The sequence below is a fragment of the Ovis canadensis genome, chromosome 3, assembly GCF_042477335.2.
Source record: "Ovis canadensis isolate MfBH-ARS-UI-01 breed Bighorn chromosome 3, ARS-UI_OviCan_v2, whole genome shotgun sequence".
NCBI lineage: Eukaryota > Metazoa > Chordata > Mammalia > Artiodactyla > Bovidae > Ovis > Ovis canadensis.
Window position 1 is genome coordinate 78,406,374 of NC_091247.1, and position 23,110 is coordinate 78,429,483.

The 23,110-nt window shown below is 42.8% G+C and overlaps 1 protein-coding gene across 2 annotated transcripts in view; it reads right to left on the reverse strand.

The window, feature by feature from the left end:
• PRKCE (protein kinase C epsilon) overlaps window positions 1-23,110 on the reverse strand; it is a 546,536-nt gene that overhangs the window by 99,562 nt on the left and 423,864 nt on the right. The gene's annotated exons all lie outside the window — the stretch shown is intronic.

Sequence of the window (23,110 nt, forward strand, 5' to 3'; positions counted from 1 at the left end):
CTCCGCTTCTGCCCTACAGGGTTTCTAATTCAGAAGGTCTCGACTAGAGCCTGAGAATCTGCATCTCTTAGTTCCCAGGTGATGCTAGGCTGCTGGCCTGGAGCTCTCACTTTGAGAACCAATGCCCTAGAACACTTGGAGCAAGGCTTTTTCCCATGGGAAATATAGCCTTGTCATGCATTCAACACTACCCCAATCTAGCTGAACCATCATCAGAAACAGCTGCTGCAATACCAGTTCCTGGTCACCAACTTGAACTTGGGCTTTAGCAACCATGGAACATTTTCCTGCCTTTGCTTGAAAGAATCCAAATTTCTAAATCTCCCCTCCCCACCCTGCCTCCCTGGCTGCTTTTTATTTCCCGCAAGGCATTTAAGGACAGGGGCCATGGAGTGAGAAAGAAGAGCTTCCCCCTTGATTTCTTCACTCACTGGCTGTGTGACCTCAAGCAAATGACTTCAGCTCTCTGTGCTCAGTGTTCTGTACTGTGAAAATGAGGCTGATAACAGGACCTGCCTTACAAAATTCCTATGAGGATTAAATTATATGTTAAAGTGCCTGGCTCATAACTGGGGCTCCATAAAGACTGTCAATAATGATTATTACTATAGTATTATAGCTAGTGGTATGACAGTTATTATTGTCATTATTGAGTCTTCATTTTCCCTATCCTTTCAGCATTATTTTTCCCTGATGACCTCCTCTCCCAACAAATGCTTGCTTTCCTCGGCTTTCACCTGCTATTCTCCCTGTGGTTCTGGCAGGTTTGTTCTGCCTGCTTTGGTAGGCTTCTCCTTTCCCCAGCCATTAGGTGTTGGAATCCCACAAGGCGGGGTTGGACGCCCTCCTCTCTCCTCCCCTTTCTGTACTCGCTGAGTGATCTCATCCACACCCACGGTGTCTAATGCACCTTGACACTGATGACTCACAAACATCTCCCTCTATCCTAGACCTCTCGTCCAACCTGGGAACCCATTTACCCAGCTGTGTTTCTGTCATCTCTCTCTGATGCCTCAAAGGCACTCAATCCCAACATGTTCAAAACTGCTTCATAATCTTCCCCTGGCAAAACTGGTCCTCATCCAGGGTGCCTGTCTCAGGGCAGGGCTTCACCATCCAGCCAAGTGTATAAGTCAGGAACCTGAAAAGCCATTCTCAACACCCGCCTCCTCTTTATCCCTCTTATCCATCACCAAGTCCTATTGCTTTTACCTCTCGTACCTTTGCACTTATTACCTTTGTACCTGTTACATTTGCCTACTTCCTTCTGCTGCTGCCACCGTTGTGGCCACCATTCTGGCCCAAGCAGTTATCATCTCTGGTTGAAATGCTTGCAAGTGCCTTCTCACTGGTGCTCCCTACATTGATTCCAGTCCCCACACCAAACACTGACCACACTGTGGGCAGAGTTACCATGCTGAAATGAAAATCTTATTACAGCGTATGTGCCTTCCTTTCCTCATTCTACTGATTGTTTCAAGGGTTTCATATTACTCTTGGAATAAATAGAACACTCCCTAATATGCCTCCTGGCCAGTGTGATCTCACTTCAGTTCAGTTCAGTCACTCAGTCGTGTCCAACTCTTTGCGACCCCATGAATCCCAGCACGCCAGGCCTCCCTGTCCATCACCAACTCCCGGAGTTCACTCAGACTCACGTCCATCGAGTCAGTGATGCCATCCAGCCATCTCATCCTCTGTCGTCCCCTTCTCCTCCTGCCCCCAATACCTCCCAGCATCAGAGTCTTTTCCAATGAATCAACTCTTCACATGAGGTGGCCAAAGTACTGGAGTTTCAGCTTTAGAATCATTCCTTCCAAAGAAATCCCAGGGCTGATTTCCTTTAGAATGGACTGGTTGGATCTCCCTTCAGTCCAAGGGACTCTCAAGAGTCTTCTCCAACACCACAGTTCAAAAGCATCAGTTCTTTGGCACTCAGCCTTCTTCACAGTCCAACTCTCACATCCATACATGACCACTGGAAAAACCATAGCCTTGACTAGACGGACCTTTGTTGACAAAGTAATGTCTCTGCTTTTGAATATGCTATCTAGGTTGGTCATAACTTTCCTTCCAAGGAGTAAGCTGGCCCTATCTAATTCTCAGTCATTTCACTCCCAGCTGTTCCCTTCGCCTCAACAGAAAACTCCCTCCTGCCACAGGGCCTTTGCTCATGCTACTCCCTCTGCTTGGCCTGTGTCTCCCTGACCTTTCACCTAATTAATTCCTCCTCATCCTTCAGATTTCAGTGCAGCCATCTTTTCTTCTAAGAAGCTGTCCTTGACTTTTCTCACCAGGTCAAAACCTCCTCTTACATGCTACACTCTCTGCCGGGGGTTGATTTGAGTCACTGATTTATGTCTTTCTCTCTCAGTAATCTGCATACTTCATGAGGATAAAAACTGTTGGTAACTCTACCCTGTTGGTTTTTAAGGGAATTAGCCTAACCTCAAAGAAAAGTGCCTCTAATTTCCTTTAAAACAAGCATCATGTGGATAGAATAACTAAACAGCTCAGGGGGCTACAAGAGAAACAAAATCAAAAGATGCTCTGATATTTGTATCGGCAGTCTCTTACTGCTTAGGGAATTAAAGGCTTCAAGATGAGTCAGGCTACTGCAGTGAGCCTCCTGCCTATAGAAAGTGCCCATGAGTGCCCAATCTGACCATTTCACCCTTAAGGGGTCTGTCTCAGCACCCAGTATTTGGGACAGCTTTGAACAGTTCTTTGGTTCCTTGGACAGATGATTTCACCTCCCCATGAGATGGCCAGTTCCTTGAGGAACATAACCTTAGACTTCCCAACAATGCCATGGCCACTACTAGCTCAGAAGTGCTCAATAAAAATCTGCTCATCCAACATTCACTCCATGTTAGCACCTTAAGGGAGGGGTTCTCATTAGCTTCTCACTGTATCCCCAGCAACTAGAATGGAGCCTGAAACACAGTGGGTTCCTAGTGTGTCTTTGTTGAATGCATGAAGTCTTGAATGCCCACCATAGAGAAGATTCTGGTTGCTAGAAATTCAATTGTAAACAGAGTTGATTTCCCCATGTTATTTCTATTGTTAACCTCATTTCGAGTTATTCTAACTTTAGCCCATTTGAACTTCAGTTTTAACTTACTTTTCTACTCAATACAGCTCAATGTGCATGGCCCCAAAGCATGGTCAGCCCTTTTAACACAGGAGGGACTGCTTTTAAAGCAAGAGAAGTTTTCCACTCCTCCTCCCTCCATTCAGTGAGTCTGGATTATTTCTGGTCTCCACACCTAACCCATTTGAGAAGCATGTTTTGATGCAGAGTGAGAACCTGAAGTCATTCTGGGAACTGCTTAATTACATAAACTGAAATCAAAAGAAAGCTGGCAAACCCAGCAGCTACTCATTCATTAATCCCCTCTTGGCATGGGTAGAAAACACAACAAAACAAAAAACCCAACTTCCTGGTAAAGTAAGCAAATACGTTTTCTGAGGTAATCAAAGATTTTAAAAGCCTTATTCTATCTCCTCCTCCCTTAGACACACCTGAATGTCTAAAAAGTTATGGTCTTGTGATAGTAAGTAAACTAATAAAATTAGGAAAGAGATTATATGTCATGGCCATTTAGGGTAAGAATAGGTAATAACGACCTGCAAGCTGGAAGGGCCACACCATGTGTTTGAAATTCCCTTTGGGCTCTATTTTCCCAGAGTGCTAACCTTTCCTAACTTAGAAGGGAAAATCTGGCCCGCCCTGTTCATCTTTCAAGGTGTGATGGATAGCCAGAGGCTTCCTCTCAGCAGCACTGCATGTCCTGCCAACTGGATTTGTTTGCACACACAGTCACCATAGTTTGTTAGCTGTTTACATGTGCAAAGATTCTATCGCTTTTAAATCAATTTCACATGACTGCCCAACAAAAGACTGGACTTGGAACAGTCTACCTTTGATGCACCAGTGACCTCTCACTTGTAGCATCTCCTTTTCCTCTCCATGTCTCCATCTTATAACCTATCAACTCAGCAGGTCTGTCCTGGGTGCCCAGACCTAGGGTAGGTGACTGGGGGATATGGAAGATGATATAAGCCATGGGTTTGGTTTCTGGGCACTAGGAATTGAACACAGGAAATCATACAAAGCAACATAAAATGCTCTGTCATTATGCGCTAAACGTCTTGTATCAAATCAGACATGAAACCTATGTATCTGTGCCCTTAGCTTTTTAGGCCCTTAGAGAAGAAATGTCTATCATCCAGGCCTCAGCACTTACAAAAGATCATTATAAGAAAAGGCCATAAGAAAACTCTTTCTGTATTTTATTTTCCATAATACAACTAGTATTGATGGAAATGGCCATTGCCTTGGGATTTGGTTGAGACAAATCTAAATTACACGAAAGACCACAGTTAAGGTCTTGAATAGCAGAAGGTGGGAGGAGTAGAGGGCCTGGCAAGTTAGAAGCACACACATGAAGGGTAGAGGTAAGCAAAAGTGATCACTGCATGTGGGGATGAGGAGGGGAGGAATGAGGCAGTGAAAAACTTGGATATGGGTATGAAGGAGACAGACAAGGTGGGGGCAGAAAGAGAGATGGTTCTGAAAACACAGGTGAGAAATAAAGAACTCTAGAAATCTTCTGAGTTATAAAATGGCATAATTAAAGCTGATTTAAAAACTGTTCTAAAGGCAGAGTTCATGATGGATTGATGGAAGATTGCTTGAAGTTATTATCCCATCTCTTCTCTATTTCCACTGTGTAAACTGTTCTATTATCTTTGAGAAAGAACAGCGAGCGACCGTTCTTCTTCTCTATTATACTTCTTGGGTCAAAAGAAAGGAAAGATCCAATCACTTTGGAAAACTTAACTATTAAACTAAACTATAAATCAATTTTACTTCCTCATCAAGAAAGCACAGCCATCATTACAATAAACTAAAAACAGACACTCATGAGTGGGATTCTACAGCTCTCAGGCAGACATACCATATGCGGACTAGAGGCAGAGCCTTGTTTTATTGGTGTCATAGACCTTCCACTGAGTTAGGTGAAAGAGAGGTATGGAGAATAAAAAGAAAGGATCTTTCCTCTCACTGAAGGCTTACCTGCCAACTAACAGAGAAAGACAATCTTATCTGAATACTAATTATGATTGATTATGCAAACTTTCTTATGTAACAATAATATCACCTGAAACATGTTTGAAAAATTAATTTTCACACGTTCTCAGTACTTCTCAGCTTTCTCCCATTGTGCAAGGCCTTACTCTAGAATAACAACCCTGTTGTAGTCTTTCCCCAAATTTAGATATATCTCAGCTAAATTCCTACAGCCATGGTTAATTCCATCAATGCCAAGAGTGGTACAGAAAACACAGAATGGGTTTTCACATTGCTGTTTCTGATAAGAATCTTCTATAGGCCACAGAGGGGTAGAGTCCACCCTTCTTTGGATAAAAAGGGAGAAGTATTTTCTTGGGGGAAAGTATTAACCTAATCAGAATTAGTCAAACAGCAAAACTTCCACACAGAAGCCTGATAGTTTAGAGGTATAAACTTCATTCATGTCCATCTGATACTTGTTTCCAACTGCTTTAAACTCTACTTATTTGAAGTACATAGGACACCCCAAGTTTAAAGTGACCTAAAAGCTATACCAAACGGACTCATTCAATTAAGCTCAAAATGAACATTTTCTGCATCTGATTAGAGGGATTATTACACTTAGGCCAGGGAACAACTTCAGGTTACTGTCATCCTGCCCCAGGTACTCTCATCTGTGTGTGAAAGCCAGGGAAAGGGTAGGGCTTTGGGATCAGTATGTCAGAGAACACTTGCCTTTCATAGGGTCGCTTTCAGAGGGTCGTCAACATCTTAGGAAAATGAAGTTTCTATCACATGACGTGACAGGACATACAGGACAGCCCCCAAATAGGCTACATCTCAACGATGATGACACTAGAGTAACCTTGTGCTATGAATAAGAGCAACATCTGAAGGTAAGTAGGAAGAATGACTTGCTGTTAATTTTTCTCTTTGAAAATGACAGAGTCAGAGGGGTTTAGATGGGGAACACGGCAATAAAATGGACAATGGTATGGTTTTCCTGAGGCTCTTCCTTTCATTTCATCGCATCACCAGAGTGTCAGCATCACCTCATAGCACCAGGCTTTCTCCTGGTTCTTCACCCAAGAACTGCTTTCTCCATGAAGCGCTGCTCCTGGGGTATGGCTTCCGGCTGTCATCCTCTGCCACTGGTTGTTGACCTGGACTCCAGGAAAGCAGCAAAGCATCAGGAAACTCTCCCCTGACTCATTTGCCCAACTTAGCAGCCTGGTCATCTTGCAGAGATTTCACATGTCCCTGCTACCCACCTAGAATCTGGTCTGCCCATTCTGGGCAGACTAGATCTCTCTTTAATGATCCCAAGAGTCTGTTTAAAAAGAAAGAAAACATTGGTTGCTCATTGGAGTCCATGTTCACCAGTGTCACCAGCAGTCAGCAGCTGAAGTTAAGAACTGAAAGAATACTCTTTGTATTTTTAAGCACAGGAATGAAAGTATTCTTGTTCTAAGCCCATCTTCCCATCCAGCCAAGGCCCACATGTAGTCTTGTCCTTTATCAATGCTCTTCTCATGAACTCAGGCTTCTCTTCCCGATCTGGTGTGTGATTGCGTCAAACTCTGACTGCCCCAGAATATACCTTCCTGTGTCTCCAGCAGGACGTAAGGCCCAACAGCTGGGGCTCAAGATGCCCTTTTCTGGTGTCTCCACACCCTCTCTAGGCTCGATGTATGTCTAGCTGGTAGAGAAGAACTAAATGAGTGTCTCTGGCCTCCAGCTCACATGCTAGAGATGGAGCCCAGGCAGAACTGAAGCAGCTCAAGTAGCTGCTGCACTTCCTTGGCGGCTCAGTGGTAAAGAAGCCACCTGCTAATGCAGGAGACACAAGTTTGATCCCTAGGTTAGGAAGATCACCCAGAGAAGGAAATGGCAACCCACTCCAGTATTCTTGCTGGGGAAATCCCTTGGGCAGAGGGGCCTGGTGGGGTACGATCTATAGGGTCACAAAGAGTTGGACACAACTTAGCGACTAAACAACAATAACAACAAATATAGCTGTTACTCTGATTTTGGAAGCTTCAGATGTCACCTTATTACTTCCTGTGTCCAATACAAAAAGAAGCGCCTACAGAGGTCACATTTGAGGTCTGATTTCCAGGAGGCTCATGCGTCTACTATTGTCAACAAGTCTCCAGTCCTGGGTAAGGCCAAGCCTCAAATCGTGTTATGGCTGCAATTGGTGTTGCTATTTTCTTTCCCATTGTTTTTTGTTTCTTATCTTACTTGCTTAATTCTATTTAGAATGAAATCCTGCTAACCAATGAGGGGATTAGATGACCAGTCTATTCAGCAAAAAAGTAATCAAAGAAATGTTATTCCAATTTTACCTGCATGAAACAACTGACCAGTTAATGTTACAACCAGCTGTCACAACAGTTTCTCTTTTCTTACTTTTTGTTTCCCAAAGAATATGCAAAGTTCATGTGACAGTTTTAAACATAAGCAAATACCAGGTAGCTGACCCTAAGGAGAGAAGGTACATCGCTATTTCTCTTCAGTTGTGGAAAGGAACCATAACCTGCTTAGATGGAAATATTTAGGTTGAGCCCACCAAACAGAGGAGAAAGGAAAGATGCCCCTTGCACCTCTAGTCGGTGTAGCAGTCAGAGCTGATCCTACACATAGGGAGCAATGATGTGGCGAGAGCCTCCACTTAGCCTGCAGACCCGTTAATACACGCACAGTGTGGTTGATGCAGCAAATATCCGGGTTCCCAATGAAACATTATTTCTCCACTTGGAACACCGGAAGGATGGCACTCTCTTTCATTCCAAAGCTTACCCATTCACTAGGACGTGGTCAGCCCACACTGACCTTTTCCCTTCCTGATCTGGGCTCCAGATCCTTCTGTCTGCATCCGTTTGAGTTTTTGGTTATTCTCAAACAACACTATTTAGGAGAAGCAGGGCACAAGTAGCAACTGCTCCTGTGGCTCCTGCTGGACTCCGCTCATCAGATCACATGGTCAGTGTGGTGTCCCATTCTGAGCACCATATTTGACACTGACAACTAGAGTTCATCCAGAGGAAGGCAAACAGGACAGGGTGAAGAAGCCGAGATCTGTAAGAAGTAGCTGAAGGAGGTGGCAATGGTCAGCCTCAAGAAACCCGCTCTTAGAGGATGCTGACAGTCTGAACTGAATGAATGAATGAATGAACAAATGAATCAGGTATCAGACAAAGGAGTAAACTGAAGAGGAACTCTCTTCAAACACCTGAAGGATTGACATGTTGGTAACCAATTGCAGGACCGCCATCTCGGTAATGACAACCTGTGATACTGCAGATTAACTAAGAAAATGGGTAGAAGATAAACAAAGGCCCTTTTATCAAAGTCTAGGATAGCTCAGTTGGTAAAGAATCAGCCTGCAATGTAGGAGACCCTGGTTCGATTCCTGAGTTGGGAAGATCCACGGGACAAGGGATAGGCTACCCACTCTAGTATTCTTAGGCTTCCCTTGTGGCTCAGCTGCTCAAGAATCCACCTGCAACGCAGGAGACCTGGATTCAATCCCTGGGTTGGGAAGATCCCTTGGAGAAGGGAAAGGCTACCCACTCCAGTATTCTGCCCTGGAGAATTCCATGGACTGTAAGTACATAAGGTCACAAAGAGACACAACTGAGCGACTTTCACTTTGAGGAAATGCTTTAGAGAACCCCCATCTTCTGCCTGGGTCCTGCTGCCTTGCTGTGCAGCAAGTTCCTTCCAACCTGAGGATGTCAGCCTTGGGTGGATCATCACTTTGTAGGGTTGTTAACAGAAACCCTCTTTGTTCATTGAGGGGACTGGTCAAGTGAGCTGGCCAAGCCACAGAATCCCGTGAGAGCATTTTAAAGCATCCATATTTCCAGGACCCTTGATCAGAGTTTCTAATTCTAGCTGGGCCCTGGGAATGTCCACTTCCTTTTAAATTCCCCAGGTAGCTCCTAATGCTCAGTGAGGTTTGGGAACCGCTGGATTGGACAACTGCCCTGGCTTGTGACATCAAGATTAGGTGATTTCACTGCGTTTGGTTCTGTACCTTTTTGTGAGAATGTTATGTACTGGTAAGTCCAACCAGAGTATAAATTCTTGGACCAGTGGCTTCTAGTCTTCCTCCAGCCCAGGACTCTGACAGACAGGTACTCTTAAGAAAACCATGGCTTTCCACAACAGGAGGAATCTTCTGGAATGACGGGGGTCATGTCTCCTGCATCTGGCTGTGTTCTTATAATGCTCCACACCATGCTGGGCTCATCCACCCACTCCACTAATGTCATAATAAAGCACTTACTACATAGCTGATACCATGCTATACCATGGTTTTGTAACTATGGGGCCATATGAAATCAAATCGAGGGCCTGAAATTCCCACCCACAGTTAAAGAGCTGTGGTTTCACCACATAATTGTATTTCTTGTCTTTTCCTTTTTACCAGTCCCACTTGGTTTGACTTTCAGTCCTACAGACACCTTGTTGGATTCACATGCATGGCTGCCCTGAACTAAATAAACCATGTCACAACGGCAAGGAAGCGCTGCTGACATCACCACTGTGCTAAATCTCCTTTCATGTTCTGACCTCTTTAATAAAGCCGAAATGAAAATGTGCTAAGCTGGGGAAAATTGGCAACTGGGAAATAATACACTAACGTTACATACAACTCAATCCTGTGGATTCTGAACACTTGGTCACATTGTTTTAAATATTAAGTGGCAAGGCTGGTGGCTGTAGGCAGGCTGGAGAGGATTTCCATATGACTTCCCTAATACTTTCTTTAGATGACAGATAGAGCGTGAATAGAGGTTTTTGATTGTTAAATTCTTTGATCTCCGTACTTCCACCCAGGTTTACTCTGAACCCCAGGCAGTGTGGTGAAATAAACTTGTAAGTATTTAGTGTAATAGCACAGGGGCCTCTTCAAGGAACTGTTTAACCTCAGCTATGCTATTGTGAGAAGGTGTGGGATTCCGGCATGTGTTGTTTTTTTAAAAAATCTATGAGCAGACTGCAATCAACACCGTGCAGTCTGCGTTCAACAGGCATAGGTGCTTGTAGAAGCAGAACAAAAACAGCCTGTGTTTAATCTGTTCACAGACCTTTTGTTCTTAATGACCTGAAAAGGTGGTGAAACAGACAAAGCAAGTGAGTTTCAGGACTGAGTCACAGCTCTTACACGAACCAAGGGCTGACAATTCAGAGAGGAGGCTGGTTTCTCTAACTGTAGAAAGTCATGATCTAAATGATTTGTTAAATGACACAAATGAGAAAAAATGACATAGAGAACCTCAACTGAGAGGTTTATAACTTGGCTGTAGTTGGTCCCCATTTGTAGAACTCTGTCCGTGGGTGTTTTTGAATGTTCTGATAGCCTTCTCCACCCACAGTCTCACCTGCATGGTGCCGTGGTCCAAACTCAGTCTCTGGACCCAGACTGCTTGTGTTTAAATCTTAGCTCCTCTACTCACTGACTATAAGAACTTGGACAATCAGGAGTGTGGGTTTCCCCATCTATAAAATCAAGGTTCAATAGCAGCTACTTCTTGGAAAATTATAATAGATTATCTGTAGCGTGGGTTCTTGGCCCCAAAAAAACTGCTGAGGAAAACATTAGTTTCAATTTTTCATTCATAAGACTCGATCCAGCAGCTGTATATGGCTTGGTGATGAATGTTATTTCAAATCAGTCCATTCATCTGTAGGTATAGAAGGTTTTCAAAAAGGCTATAATCTAGTTGGAAGAATGAGAAACTCTAATGAAATAAGGGTTAACACCACAGGAGGGTATTTTATTATTTGTGGATTTGTGATGAAGAAAACAGTGAAGGAAATCTCCATGGAAGAACTGGGACTTAAAAGGGGAAGGGAATCAAACCAAGCAGAGTTCGGGCTTTCCAGGTGCAGGAGAACCATGAAGGCACAGAGGTGGGATGCGTCTGGAAGACTTCAGGAACGCTGAGGAAGTCTAGCTGTTTGAAGCATCAAAGCTATCTTGGCCTTTTTGTTTTTCTTAGAAAACTACAATCTCAGGTTAATGTGAGGACACAACGAACAAGTGGAAAGTGACAAGGGCTATAATGAGTACCTACTATATATGAAGCTACTTTTCCACTGACACAGCAGTCTTGAAAGCTGGTGTTAACACCTCCATTTTCCACAAAGATACAAAAGCTCAGAGGAGTAAGTTGACTTGCCTGAGGCCACAGAGCTGGTAAGTAGTACAGCTAGAATTCGAACCCAGATCTGTCTGTCCCAAAGCTTGGGCTCTTTCTGTTACACCAGGAGTAACCCTCAGCATCATTCATTAAAGCTGACAGTAGAGCTCCCATTTTATATATCAGAAATATGGGGCTAGGGTTAGAGACTGTGTTAAGGTCTGCACCTTAAGCCTTTGCTCATTGTGTGTTTACAGAGGTGGTCTTGAGTCTCGAGGACACAAACTGCTGATTTTTGAAGGAGCATGACAGGGATCTGTTCCTCTCTTTGGGATCCTAGACATCTTTAGAGTCAACATGAAATCTAAGTGAATACAGCGTCAAGCCTTCTATGCAACGGTCTGCTCTCTGACAAACTCCACCATCTGACAACCACCACCACAAACTCCACCTGTGAAACTGCAGGGGGAAAATGTCCCTTGAGTGGGCAAGGGAAAACACTGGTGTCAAGACCCACAGTATTCATGACAATAGAAGCTAACACCACCCTCAAGTCCATGGGCCAAGGGCTACTCCATGACACTGCTGGCAAAATTAAGGTTAGGATTTTAACCTTAAGAAAACTCCATTCTTCCTAGCTTATTGGAGTAGCAAATCAGTCAGTCAGTTAGTTCAGTCACTAAGTAGTGTCCGGCTCTTTGCGACCCCATGGACCACAGCACTCTAGCCTTCCCTGTCCATCACTAACTCCTGGAGCTTACTCAAGCTCATGTCCACAGAGTGAGTGATGCCATCCAACCATCTCATTCTCTGTCGTCCCCTTTTCCTCCTGCCTTCAATCCTTCCCAGCATCAGGGTTTTTTTTCCAAGGAGTCAGTCCTTCACATCAGGTGGCCAAAATATTGGAGTTTGAACTTCAGCATCAGTCCTTCCAATGGATATTCAGGATTGATCTCCTTTAGGATGGACTGGTTGGATCTCCTTGCAGTCCAAGGGACTCTCAAGAGTCTTCTCAGGGTGCGAAATAAAGATAAAAGAGACTGGTAGAATTGATCAAAAAATTGCCAGCCTGGGCCTATTTAAGCGGGAATAACAGTCCTAACTTCTTACAGCCCTGAAGGTATTATTATATCAAAGTCACCAAGTAAAAGAAACATTCAAAACTTTACCAACACTTAAAAATACACGCTGATTTTATTATTATATAGTATTCCTACTAGTATTAATGATAATATAATGAAAAAGTCTGGAAAAATTTTTCTATCAAAAAGGTTTGCTGATTTATAAGAGCTCATATTACCTTTGTAACATGGAAATCTGAATTTCCTGATAAATGCCAGATAAACAACCTGATTCAAAATAGTGGGAATTTTTTAAATGGTCAGAAATATATGAATGAGTATTATGTTTTAAACTATAAAGCACCATATAAATTTGTTATTGTTGCTGATTCATATAGATCTTGCAAAGCACACACTTTAAAAAATCCCAACTTATATAAAATACAATAGGTGCATATCATACCATTACATAGACAAGATCTAGACTCAGCCTTCAGAAACTACTCCAAAGAACAGTTACATGACTGTACCAGTTATGTGACTAGGATTTGGAAAGATTTCATCTTGGTAAGCAGTAGGTAAGGGAGGATTATAAGGGAGGATGTCTTCCACATAAAAGACAGTATCCCAAAGGCACTGACTTGCTTCCCCACTGAAAAACATGCTTCTTCTCCATTCAAGAGCCTCAGTCATTTGGGACAAAACTCAAATTGCCAGTAGTTGTGCTTTTCAAACTTTAGTATGCACAAGAGTCAACTGAACACTTAAAAAAAAACGAACCCCAATTCCTGAACCACACACCCAAAAGTACTGAGTCTGTAGGTCTAGGTTGGGACATGAGATTCTGTGTTTCTAACAAGTTCCCAGGAGATGCAGTGTTGCTAGTCTAGGAATTCCACTTTGACTGATCCCACTTTGATTAATTCAGGTTAGAACTGCCAGTAGTCTGGTGGTGATCTAAATTTCAGCCTATCTCACTGCTCCCTGGGTGTCCCTGATGGCTTAGTGGATAAAGAATCTGCCTGCAATACAGGAGACACAGGAGATGTGGATTTGATCCCCGGGTCAGGAAGATCTCCTGGAGGAGGAAATGGCAACCCACTCCAGTATTCTTGCCCGAAAATTCCCATGGATGGAGAAGTCTGGCAGGCTACAGTTCATGGGGTGGTAAGAGTCACACATACACAGCACCGCTTCCCACTTGAGCTGATTTTTTTTCATATGGCAACCACTCATTTTTCCTGTTCATTCTGAACAATCCTGGTAACTCTACTCCAAGTTCCTCCTCTCCACCTGTCAAATACTTTCTATCCTCTTCTTCTTTGGTGATGCCTTTTCCAGGGAAGACAGTATTTAGAAAACTCTTCCTCCTGTGAATTCATGGCAGTATTTAAACCACCCATGTGATGACTAATCTTACCCTGTACATTATAACCTTATACCATAGATTTACATTATTAAGGCAAAGAGGGTTATTTAACTCAGTTATTTTTTAAAAACTCCTACTTCTTAAACTGGGCTTTCTCATTCCTTGAGAGCAGCAATTATACCTTTCATATAACAGTCATTTAATTAATAATGACTGGTTAGATTTACCAATCAATGTAGTTAATTTGGGTTCTACTTAGGTAAGATTGTCCAAATTACTAAAATGGGTCAGTGGCATTACTCTAGACAAGCCAATTCAAAACCGTTTCATAGTCTTGCTTCTCAGAGTGGCCCCTAAGGTCTTTTCTTAAATCCTTTATTGGACCTAACAGAGCAGGCATGCTCAGGAGTTAGATGGCTGATTAAGTGGCTCACCCCAATACTTCTCTCCATCCTGGATACAAGCCAGCCTAGGTTTATACCCATTCATGACCCTGCTTTTAAGAAGTCCTTAGGGGAAATCCACCCCCAATGATATAAAGTACAAGCAAACCACCAGAGTCTCACATGGACAACAAAAATTTTTTTTTCAATTGCCTTCTGACTAATTCCTTAGAGAAATAATCAGTCAGCTGGTGAGGAAATTGCTTTCAACCACAGAATTATGTGAAAATGTGCATTCTCTTGCAATACTGACTTATAAACAATCCAATGCCAGGAAACTCTAAACAAATGCTTGGAAAAGGGGTATATTTCCAGATTTGCATGACTTTTACTGTTCCTCTCTGTTGCATCAGATTCTTGGTTTACCAAGTGGGAGGAGAGCTAAGGGACTATTTTAAAGTGAACTGCCTCTATAAGGATGGGCAATCCTGCAACTTTGGTCTTCCAGGCTCTGCTAAACTAACTGGAAGTTTGGTACATTCATTTCATAAAAACAACTAACCTCTGGCACATAATTTTTTTTAGCACTTACTAGATGCTTAGAGTCGGACACAACTGAGCATCTTCACTTTCACTTTTCACTTTCATGCATTGGAGAAGGAAATGGCAACCCACTCCAGTGTTCTTGCCTGGAGAATCCCAGGGACGGGGGAGCCTGGTGGGCTGCTGTCTATGGGGTCGCACAGAGTCGGACACGACTGAAGCGACTTAGCAGCAGCAGCAGCAGATGCAAGACAGCCCAACACATAAATTGTTCCAAATTCCAAGATGGTGTCTACCCTTGAAATTAAACATGAGATTCCATTTTGTACCACGTAGGCTGGGTCGACGTCTGAGTACCTGAACATGTAGGTAAAGTGAGAAAGACTTTAAAACAGCACAGAGTTTGCTCCCTTGGGCTGAGAGCTACCTCTCACCTCTGCCTCCCAGGCATGGCTGAAACTGTTTCTCAGGCTCCAAATCACTACTTTAATACCATTCTTTTCTCGTGAAACCACTGCACCAAAATATTTTGATGGACAAGGACTCACTATCTAGTACATGTCATCAGTCTGGCATTTGCTCAAATATGAGACTGTGATAGTTTGAACAGGAACAAACTGGAAATATATTTTTATAAAGAAATACATTGCTTAGCCAATTCATAGCCAAGTCAAATGCTCAAATGTACAAACTTTTCTGATTAATTTAAGAGCACATTTTTAAGCACATTGATAGTACCCATCCATTTGGGAAGTGTGCTGATTACAATTAACCTTATCACTTTATCATGGAAGGTTCTGAGGAAACTCTGCCTGGCAACCACCTGTGAGCAGTTCTAACTCCTGTCATCTTTTTGAATACATTCCGTATGTTTCAGATTTACTACCAATTCTAATTGCCCATATTAGTTTTCTTTTGCAGTGTATCTGTGTGGATAATATAAAACACCGTCAACTTGTTTAAAACAGAAGCACTGACAAAATATTCATTAGCAAGAGCTCTCCACCAACCCATGGGCTTCCCTGGTAGCTCAGCTGGTAAAGAATCCACCTGCAATGCAGGAGACCCCAGTTTGATTCCTGGGTCAGGAAGATTTGCTGGAGAAGGAATGGGCTACCTGCTCCAGTATTCTTGGGCTTCCCTTATGGCTTAGCTGGTAAAGAATTCACTTGCAATGCGGGAGACCCGGGTTTGATCCCTGGGTTGGGAAGATCCCCTGGAGAAGGGAAAGGCTACCCACTCCAGTATTCTGGCCTGGAGAATTCCAGGGACTGTACTGTCCATGAGGTCACAAAGAGACACGACTGTATAGAGTCTGACTGTTCAACTGCAAAGAGTCAAACACAACTGAGCAACTTTCACTTTTACTCCACCAACCCACAGGCAGACCTCACCACAGGACTAGCTCTCCTCTTCTCTGTGAAGCCTTCAACCAAGTTCCCATGTACCTACCACCCAGGGTCAACCAACGACAACAGTTGCCTGTAGCCTAACAGCACAGCGAGAAACTTCTGCCCTGTTCTGATCATCCAAATGGAAAGTTTATGAGAGATGACAAACCGGTTCACAAACTATGCCCTGAGCACTAGATATAACTTATTTTCACAATTTATTTGAACAAATTGTACTGGGTATCATAGAGTTGTTAAATGAATATAAGCCTAGGATTTTCAATTGGAATAGATGGTTCCCTCTCTTCTTTCCCAGAGACCTCAAAATCAAGATGCAACCTACAGCCTTGGCTATTTCAACCTCGCCTTATCTGTTTTCATTCATAAATTTGGGGGGAAAGAATGGAAGGGCAGGAAAGCAAGATCTAAATAAAGGTAGGTGACTCTTATTACTGTAACATTTTCTTTGGGCTGACTTAAACCAAGCCAGCACTCAGGTGGGCATGCTGGCAGAATCAGGGGAAACAGCAAGACACAGGAAAGGAAGTTGATGAATGCTTCCCCTTCACTCAGTATGGCACTGGGCTATCTCTTCTCCCTGAAGACCCCTGAAGCCCCTTACCACTTCCACGTTCTTCCTCTAGATCGCAGTCTGTTACTGATATATTCTCTTAAGGGAAATGCCAAGGTTAAATGGCTGAGCTAGTGCCATCTAGCCCTTTGGAATGTCTGGGAAACAGTAATCTCTGGAGGATTGCTGCTGGATCTTTGCAAATGGGTTCTGGGGTGGAGGAGGGCCATGCAACACGGCCTCAAAAGAGAGTTAAGACAAATTAAGCAGCAGCACTCCACGAGTCCCTTGTGCATAAGGCAAGGGTGCTTTAGCTTCCCAGGAGACAATACCATCAGCTAAAGCATGAATCAACTGGTCTGTTCTATTTTCTAAAATTGCGCAAACACTTTCTTGGAATCAGCACCATGACTCAAAGCACCTATGATCATTTATGGCTTGGAAATATAATGCAAATATTTCAGGATAATTTTCCAATAGGAAAATATTAAAAAAATTTTTCTCATATGTGTTTCTAACCTCTAGTGACATCAGATCTTGATCATTAAGATAAAGCCAACGCATGTCAGAGTAGCTAATTATAGAATAAGAAGGTTAAAAAGGGTTCTTCTAACATCTGGACAGTAATTTCTTCAGATTACAACAGATCTTATCTGAACTATGGTCCTCACCCACCAATAAGAGCTGGCTATCTAGATGGGAACAATAACAAATTATTCACCAAAACTGCTGTGCTCTCTCTCTCTTTTTTTTTTTTTGGATTGTGACGCTTAATTGGACAGACAGTAAGATAGGACTGTTGATGGAATCAGAGAAAGTCTGTGCGTGATGTGATGTCTACTTTTGCTTGTTGGGAAAGAGACTATTTCAAGAGTATGTGAGAAACTACGACAAACCCCAAACACTGTTTCTTATTGAGATTCTTGGAGGAGTTTAGTTCACCCGCAGACACATTCCTTGCTCAGTGGATACTAGATAAACAGCATTCTTTGAAGGCACAGGTCTTAAACAGGTGCTTCCCTCTTTCCTTTTCCCCTCTTAATAGTAGGCTTTTAGGTTTAAATAAATGGTAAATTATATCAACCTCCCACTCCTTTGCCCATCTGAATACAAGAAGCTTGGAGAACTATTATCAGACCCTCTATGATCCTAGCTCTGAAGTGTGGAAGAAGTAAAACTATTTTGAAGGGTCAAGAACGTGCAAGGGTAAAAATCAGTTAAGAGCATGACCTTGCCAGTTAGAAAGTCAACACCTTCTCCTCCACACTCTGGTTAAAAATGAAGGATGACATCTGCATGCTGTCAGCAACAGCCCTCTCCCCCATCTCTACCCCCCACAATTTTTATAATACTAAGGAGCCCAAAGAGAGAACCCAAGAGAATTAAAAAAATAAATGCCCCTGGTAGTAGTTTCTGTGCTCCCAGGTTCTGACCCATGAGGCACTTTCCAGTTCCCACAGTTTGTCACCCCAATCAGAATATAATCAGCCTTGGAAAATGTTTCCTTGACCCTCCCTAGTTCTTCTTTCTATCTAATTGTTGCAGGCTGCTGCTGATCATCTAAATCCCTTAGGCAACTGGTTAAGCACTTGTTGCCAAGACTGTCCTTTCCATTATCATTTAATACCATGTTTTAAAGAAACCATCAGTGTCAGGAAATCCAATTAACTTGGGTTACCTATCAGTCAGTATTAAGAAACACATCATTAACTGAAATTCATGTGAACTTCTTTTATAAATACATTTAGACGATTTAGGGATATCAGAGGAATAACACTGTATCTTAAAGGCAGTTAGCCATTCTTACATACATAAAAATTAACAAGTTTGAGGACTAAAACCCCATTCCAGTCAATGACTCTTGGGGTTCAGGGAGAAACTAGGATTCTTTGAAGTCATCAGAAATGAATCTTCCTGAGTTATTGGAAGTCATCAGAAATAAATCTTCCTGAGTTATTGGATAATTTGTTTCTCAAATGAGTTTGATAGGAAAATGCCACGCCAATTTAGAAGTCACTAGGAAGAGATTGTTACTGCTTTGTCTGGCAAAACTGTGCAAATCCTTTCCTGCCCCTTTCAAGACAGTTACAGTAGCAGAATCCTGTGTCCCGGGAGCATGCTTGACTTCCATTTTCAAATGCAAGGGAAAACAAACAAGCTTCAGCTGCTTCACAGAGCCTCAAATAGCTCTTTTGGAAGATGGGGCTTCATCTCTCATCAGATGGGTTTTTGAAGGCCCAGACCACAGAAACTGTCTGGGAGTCTGTGCTCAAAAGTCCAGAACAATTTAGAAATTATTTCAGCTGTTCTCAATTTAGAAGTAAAACAAAAACACCAAGTAGGAACAAACAAACACATGCTTCTATGTATCTATTTTTAAAAGAAAAGCACAGCTCTGCCCCTGACTTTCTGTCCATTCTTTACCGCCTAACTTCAGGATCTTGCCCATAAAAAAAGTATATGGCAATTCCAAAATCTCTTCTTCTGGAATATCAGAAATTCTCTCATTCAGCTAAGCTGAAAGCGTTTTATGTCTTCAGTCTGCTCTTTCTGGTCCTGGATCTATCAAACATAATAACCAGTTGCTATTTCATCAATTTCCCCTGGTTCAGTATTGACGTCTCAGCTCTACTTTTCTGACTATGATCACTCTCTAGTGGCAAAAGCTGTTAACTGCAAGCTACTCAGCAACTGGATCATAGAGAGTGGGCCGGGGAGGGAAAAAGATGAGTTTTACCTCTCTGCTTTCTGATTTCCAAGAAAATATTAGTTAAATGAGACGCATGTTTGAAGGATTGTATGCCATTGTTTTAAATGTAGGAAAACGTTCATTAATGAACCGAATTTTTATTCTTCAACTCCTAGCTAAAAGAATATGAGTATTAAAGTGAGGGAAGAGGTAGTCAATTCAAAATAAAGAAAACTGAACGCTATTATAATACAGAGAACCTCAGCCCTCATTCTGTCCAATTTTCCTATTTACTTCTTATTCCTCATAGTTTGTGTCCAGTCCCTACTTGCCAGGGAGAGTTTGAGAGTCACAGCAAGACTTTCTTGCCTTGCTGGGCTTCTTGCGGCTTCCTAAGGGAAACAGTTTGCTTGAGGAGGCTGACCAGATCAGGCAAGACACATTCCATGAGGCAGCACTTACAGGGATGCCTGTCACCACAACACATCAACTAGTGGCACATTGGGTCAGATTTTGTTCCTGAAATTCTAAAACCCTGCCCTCTTGCTGAGGGCAGGAGCTGTGTCCATCTCACAGCACCTGACACAGTGCTTTATACCTAGCAGAAGAGTGAGAAATATTTTGTTCATGGATGAATGAGAGGAAGATACTGAAAAAGTGCTCGAGAAAGCAAGTGTGATGCTAATATCCAGGAAACTCTGACTTCCAGTCCCAATTTCCCCCAACAACTAAAAGAGAGGATTTAAAACTCTCCTCCAGGAATTTTAGATGTCAAGGAGGTTCACTAGGGGCCAGCCACCAGGCAGCCAAGTCCCATGGCACCCTTGAATAAAAGGGGCTTCCTCTTGCATAGTTTTATAGAGTCCTCTGCTCTGCAGGCCCCATTCCCTTATTATAAACAGCCTGAAACCACAGCTCCAGGACACTGACCTCAGCAGGACAATGTACCAGACAGAGCTGATTATCTGAACCAGAGAATAATGCTAAAACATTTATAGAAAAAATTAGAACAGATAGGACACAATTACAGAAAAAATTAAAATCTGAACACAAGATAGACAGGACTAGACTGCTTATTCTTTTGGACACTGAGCTGGACACACAGACGCAGACACCTTCGATGTGAGCAGGGCTGAACATCTTAGAAGCATACAGCACTTTTCCAGAGCCCGGCTCCCATTGGCCCACTGTAACTCACTCACTGGAGGGAAGGATGGCTTTGCACAGCTTGTGCTGCGCAGTGTGGGTACTGTTTGCCTTCACTGGTCTGGCCCATTTCCCCAGGATGCTGGCTCTCTTTGTCTGTGTGTGTCTGTGGGCTGTGGAGGGGTGGTAGAGCTCTGAGACTTACCCTTTGCTGCTTGGCACCCAAAGTCTCATCTACAGCAGGGATCATGAAACCATAGACAGAGTCATGCAGGTTCTTGGACAGTCCAGGCAGTATGCATGGAAGGGAAGGGCTGTCTGATTTTATGTGTAATGATCATACATGAACTTGCTTAGTTGGTCATTCATTTTGTTAAGCCCAATTCTGGGAGGGCTGGGGGCTGAAAATGCATTCCTAAATTGAAAGATGTAGTGTTCTTTAGAGAAACGATACACAGCAAAATCTCTCTCCTCCTAACATTTAAAAGCACACAATTCAAAGCCAAAAATATTCTCTGAAGTTAGTAAAATACAGAATAATTCAAGTTCAATTAATTCAATTCCTATTTTCCTTAGTCCTTCAAAGTTTTCAATTTTATTTAGTCTTCATTTTTTACCATATATGTGGTAATAGTGCAAACACATGGCCTTGGCATAAAGTGATATGGAAACATCAGGTTAGCAACAAGAAATACTTGCTGGCTAATCTCTGAAATGTCCAACATCTCTTGAATTTTAGTTTATTTAGAAAGTAATTCAGATACTGTCTTAAAGGATCACATCACAAGTGGTGAGCAGATGGCCCAAACCAGACACTGGGCTTAGAGAATAGTAAGACGTAGAGGCACAGCAGAGAATAACCGAAAGGATGAAATGCCTCTCCCACTGACCAGGAACCATTAGCAAAATCACTAATCCACGCAGAAGCAAGATGAATCCCAACAGTCTTGAAGATGGTATTTTTTATGAATCAGATTCTGCATCAGTCACTCCATAAGAACCAACTGATCACTTACAGCCATGCTTCCTTGAAGAAGCTGAATGACAAGGATCACCCTGGTTGATGGAATGATCTACAGACGGAGGTCACTATGCCCAAAAAGTTGTAAAAGAGAACTTTAGTGGCCAAAGGGAAACAAAGTGTAGGAAAATAGGCATCAATACTATTTTGCTTCATTTAAAGGTATCATTTCAAATAATGGAAGAAAGACTCCTTCCATGTGACTGAACTCATGGCAAGTGGTAAAGCTGTTGGAACACCTGGAAAACTGGCAGTGCCTCTGTCTGCCTTGCTGCGGTGGGGGCACAATCCCCTTTCACCACGTGACATGCAGACAGTGTCCTGCATTAGTATCTTCCCCACAGTTTTCGGACTGGAAACAACTCTTACCCCTTCTTCCCTACTCCCTCCAAATCAAGTTTGTGGGACTTAAAATTCAGATCTTTTGGCTTCTTCAGTTGAAGACTGATTTGATCAAACAAATATTTAGCATCCTAAACAATGAGCTAGTTCCTCTGGAAACATTTCACTGCATCCCCACACAATGAGTGCCTGGACCCCAGCCAGTCCCGGTCCAGCTTTCCAGAGACTCCTCCTCTTCTTGACCCACTGAAGGCCACTTAGCCCAGGACATTTGTGTCCTGTCAGAAGAGAAAGTTGAAGTCACCTGCTTCCTGCAGAAGCTGTAAAACCTGGCCCTCCCTCCAGCCACGTCTCCCATCTGTATGAGCTCGAGAAGGCCACTAAACCTCAAAGGAATTGAACTACATGGCATCTGAAGTTCCTTCTAGCTGGAACTGCAAAGCACTGAAAAAAAAAAAAAAAAAGAATTCACTCATTATTTGGCTGTTGCAAGGCTCTAAGCGAGGGCAAAGAAGGAGCAGAGGAAAGGAAACAGTTCAGAGGCAACTCCTGAAGTCTGAATCTATTACATTCATCTGTCAGTCAGCTGGTGAGTAGCCTTTCGCTTTTCCTGTGTTTCAGCTACTACAGCAAGAGCACTGTGAATGCTCCTAACACAGATATGTATCCTCAGATCTTTTGATAAGCCACTGCTTTTCTGATTCTCAGGGCCCCCAGGTACTTCAGCTCTCTGTCACCCCACTGTTCCAACCACCTTCTGACTTCCCTAAGCCAGAACCAAGCAGCCGAGCCTCCAAGTTTCGAGGTGATCCCTTGTAGCAACAGTAATCAAAACAGCTCCAAGTCCCAAGTTTCAGCCAGAGCAGAAGTGCTTTCATGTGTTTTATATATGTGGTTTTCTCATTGTGATTCCACCACTACAACTGAAAAGGTCGAAAGCCACCTTTAAGAATGTGAGGAGTGATTTCAGCCTGGTCACCACCCACTGAAAGGATGGTATGATGAGGACAGAATCTAACTCCAGCCTTGACTAGTATCCAATATTTATTTTTAGGTAAAGAGATAGTTACTCATAATGCATAGTAAAGTTTCTAATGAATAGTAATTCAAAAGGGAAGGATCTAAAACCTGGAAACACCTAAATTTACTAATTGCTGCCAATTTCTATCAATACAATACCTTTTGAAAAAGGAAAGAGATGATTTGAGGAAGGCAGGATGCAAACCCTCCAGATATTACTCATGAAACACAGCTTTATCAGAAGACAAACTAGCCCCATCCAAAAGGGACTCTATGCTCTGTTCACAAGTGGGTATGGTCAGGTGGCTCAGGGGTCACTGAGCTTGGTTCTGGCTTCAG